Source organism: Nicotiana tomentosiformis, chromosome 7 (assembly GCF_000390325.3).
Source record: "Nicotiana tomentosiformis chromosome 7, ASM39032v3, whole genome shotgun sequence".
NCBI classification, from domain to species: Eukaryota; Viridiplantae; Streptophyta; class Magnoliopsida; order Solanales; family Solanaceae; genus Nicotiana; species Nicotiana tomentosiformis.
In genome coordinates, this window is record NC_090818.1 from 21,572,792 (window position 1) to 21,577,311 (window position 4,520).

General features: G+C 33.5%; 1 long non-coding RNA gene across 1 annotated transcript; it reads left to right on the forward strand.

Moving 5' to 3' along the window:
- The first annotated feature begins 747 nt into the window (after window positions 1–747).
- LOC104113901 (uncharacterized) lies at window positions 748–2,727 on the forward strand. Its single transcript, XR_690294.4, has 2 exons — window positions 748–1,394; window positions 2,373–2,727. It is a non-coding gene; the product is annotated as an uncharacterized lncRNA (long non-coding RNA).
- Window positions 2,728–4,520: the final 1,793 nt, after the last annotated feature.

Genomic DNA, 4,520 nt, shown 5'->3' on the forward strand with positions numbered 1-4,520 from the left:
TAATTCATATGGTATCATAGAAAAAAAATGATTTGTATTGATTTTTTAAAATGAAGATGGTAAGTTATTAAATTTCATATGGTATCATTGAAAAAACATATGATTTTCTTCCTTCAATTAGATTATCAACAATCACGAATGTTAATAATCTATACTTCAAAAAAATTAATTCGAAAAATAATCTATTATATGATTTATAATAACAACAACAACAACTACACGTCAGTTCCAAGAAAGTTGAGGTCGGCGATATGAATCTTTATTTTTTTCGTTCAGCTTAACTGATACCATCATTATTACCAAAATAAACTATAAGTGCAAGTAAAAATTATTATTATTATTATTAATAATAATAATAATAATAATAATAATAATAATAATAATAATAATAATAATGTAAATATCTAATTTTTGCTCTTTTTATTTCTCCTACGTTACTTTTTTTCTAGGTTTATTGTATGTGTTTATAGACTTTAGCATTAGATAGTAATAAATTTGTTACGGTTTTAAGGGATTGGATTCATGTCCATTTCAGTTGAGTTATGCACAAATCAGGCCCAATTTGTGAGCCCAATTCGGCCGACCCAGTCCAATTGATGATTGGCCAAGACTTGGATAGGAAACTACGTCATTTCATTAAGTGAAACCAAAACACAATCTCACCCATACATTCCCTCATGATCCAACGGCTCTAGTTCAATCCCCTCCCTAGGTATTTAAAGTTTAGAATCCCTAAAAATTGCCCCCATTTTCCCCTTATTTCCTCTTTTCTTCCTCTCTTTTCACTCCCCTATCCCTCAAGAGTCCATCGCTGCCGCTCTGCTCCACCGCTGGATATCGCCCTTCGGCGTCGGCCGTCATCCAAACCACCCCATCTATTCACCATACAATCCCCTCAACTTCCTCTTTCTAAATCTCGACCCTAAAACCTTTAATTCTCCCTCAATCTCTCTGAATTTTAGATCTAGGAAACCCTAGCCGCTATTTTTTTCCCCAAATTCTTGAAGCTCCGTCTACCACCACCTTACAACACATACATAAATGGATAGAGGCTCCACGATACCTACCCTTTCCCTTTGGTCTTCACCCAAAACCCTGTTCGAATTCCGGCGACCACTTCTCGCCACCACCACTGCCGATGCTCACTCTTTTTTTCCTCTTTATTTCCTTTTTTCCTTCTGCCCCTACTAACTCACCATATTTCCCGACCTCACCACATCCACCTACTTACATGGACCTTTGTTTTAAAACACATTCAACCCAAAGACACCCGTTTCCTTTTGGTACGACGCCGGGTTCATTAAATTTAGTGTCTGCCGAAATAAAACGAGCGTTTCAAGGTTGGACAGGCATAATCTCGTTGCTCGATTAGACGTTGAATGTCCCGGAGCTTGGTATAAACTCAAATCCTAATCCTTTCCTCCGAGTTTTTTGATTTTCTGTTTCCCAGTCATTTATTTGTAGTTTTGTTATAATTCTGTTAAGTGATCGTTTCAGTTAGCTCTTAATCTAATTTCTGATTTTTTTGTTTTTTACTAAGTTTGATTATGTTAGTCTGTATCACTGTTGACGTATTTTTGCTTTGCTTTATGTCGTTAAGTTCTGATTTTAGGTTAGTGTTTCTGATATCCGTTCTGGTTTAAGCGGATTAGTTTTAAGTATTTCATGGTTTAATACATGTTTCTTGCTTGGTTTCAATCTTGAAGTTCTGGTTCTCCTTGTTGGTTAATAGTTCAATCAATTAATTGGTTTCTAGTTATTTGTTTTTGAATAAGTGGTTTGGTACTGATGTTGATAAAATCTTAAGGGTAGATGGGTGTAATCATGAAATAGGGTGTGTAATAGGTTGCCTTTTTACTAGTAGGGTGACTGAAAATATATTTTTTCTTCATACTTCTGCTACAACAGGTTTTCAAGCTGTCTTTTCACCTTTTCGGGCAATCTTTGAATAATGTTTAGCACACAAAGTCAGTCCTTTTTGGATAGACTTTTGGTGAACCAAAATCTGTCCAAAAAGTGGCTTTCTTTGCCTACTTAAGGGCTGCCCTTTCCTCACTTTACACACACACTCTATCACACTTAGACACATCTTTTAGAGCTGTTGGAATACACAAAAACTTGAAAGAAAATCAGCAGCTTAACATCCAATAGTAAGCTGAAATCGTGAGCTTTCGTGAGCGATTCTTCGAGTGTAAAATTATTAGAAAAATAGACGAGTCTTTAGAGCTTGGTTTCGAGTTTTACATCTCTCAAAATCGTTTTTTTTTTAGATTCCTGGGCTATTTTACCACTTATTTTCTGCTGGATTGTTGCTGCTTTTTGTTGTTGAAATTTAGTCCCTCCCTTGTTAATATTTTCTTTATACTATCCAGGTAATTTCCTCAACTGTTGTACTATTTTTGGATCAAGAGTGAATAGAAATGAAGTTATTCAAATCCTTTTAGTGTATTCGTCACTTTAAAAGTTTTATGTTTGTGTATGATCCGTTTTCTTTTAAGTATCAAGCATATATAAGAATTAGTTGAACTTTTTCTTTTAGTTAATGACATGTTTAAATGGTGTTTAGGTTGTTCTTTGTTTCAAATGAGTGTAGGTTTCATTATGATGTATGTGAGGAGATGTTACTCCTTTAAGGACTCACTATTACTTTACTCCTTTACATTTCTAGGACTTATCTTGATGATGTTCATATTAATTTTATGTCCAATCCTTTTAGTTTATATTTAAGCATTCTTAACGAGTTATTAGCTAAGTATTAAGCTTGATCTTTAAGAGATAAAGAAGAGAGTTTATGTGTTAGTATCAATTTCGTTTGGTTTATGAGATTAGCGCTGTATAGTTTAATACAAAGCTCCAATATGATGTTTTATTCTTCTTCTGTGCATGTTTAGATTAACATGTCTAGTTATATTAGCCTTGAAGATGTATGCCAAAAAGAGATAATGATGAAGTAGAAGGTGATTTTAGCGATGAAAAGAGTTTCGTTACCTTAGGCTATGGGAATAATAATTAGCCTCTCGCATAGTCCATTGTAGTATCTATTGGTTTAAATTATTCACTATGAAATATAGCTTGAATATTTAATGTTCCTTCTACATTTTTTCCTAACAAGTGGTGTTAATTTTTTGGGTTTAAATTAAGAAAATATTAATCTGTTGAAAGGATCATTTTTGTCCAAATTAACGAAAGAGAATATGGTAGGTGATGATAAGTGGACCTTTAACCTCCAGCTAACAAATTGAATAATTGGCTAAATAAAAATAGTAGTTCAGAAATCACTATTGTTTAGTGGCTATTAACTTTCTATAGCTACCATATACATAATTACTTCCTATAGCGACTATTCAGTTGTTATGGTAGTGTATTCATATGTATTCGTGTTGCTGTATTCATGAATACAGCATCAAAAAGTTTCTAAAATCAGGGCAGCCCAGCTGTACGCGTATGTATTCACATGTATTCGCGTCCATGTATTCATGAATATAACAGTAAAAAGTGCCTAAAATCAGGGCAGTCCAGTTGTACGCGCATGTATTCACATGTATTCGCGCTACTGTATTCATGAATACAGCATCAAAAAGTGCCTAAAATCAGGGCAGCCCAGCTGTATGCGCATGTATTCACATGTATTTGCGCCCATGTATTCATGAATACAACAGTAAAAAGCGCCTAAAATCAGGGCAGTCCAGTTGTACAGACATGCATTCACATGTATTCGCACTGCTGTATTCATGAATACAGCTATACGCGCATGTATTCACATGTATTCACGCCATGTATTCATGAATACAGTAACGACAATCCCTTAAAAATAGGTATGTCCAGCTGTCTAAGAGAGAGAAAAAACATAAATAGCGTATTTCATGCTTTATTTCATGTCTTAATGGTAGTATATACTATAAATTACTTATTTTTCTATAAAATATAAAATGTAGCTATAGAAAATAATATTTTAAAATAATTTTTGTTTATAATAAATAAGGTGTATACCTTTGCTATAGGAGGTAAAATTTCTAAAATAGTATCACCAGGCCCTATGCCAACTAAGCTCGTTGGCCCTTTCCTTTTCTTCTTAAAATAGCTGGCCCATTTTCTTATAATAGTTTGAAAATTTTACCTCTTATAACAAAGGTATACACCCTATTTATTATAAACCAAAATTATTTTAAAATATTATTTTCTATAGCTACCTTTTATATTTTATAGCAAACTAAGTATTTTATGGTATATACTATCATTGAGGCATGAAATAAGGCATGCAATACGCTATTTATATTTTTTCCTCTCTCTTAGACAGCTGGACATACCTATTTTTAAGGGATTGCTATTATTATATTCATAAATACATGGCGCGAATATATGTGAATACATTTGTATACAGCTGTATTCATGAATACAGCAATACGAATACATGTGAATACATGCGCGTATACTAGACTGCCATAATTTTAGGCCTTTTTTGTTGCTGTATTCATGAATATATGGCGCGAATATACGTGAATACATGCGCATACAGCTGG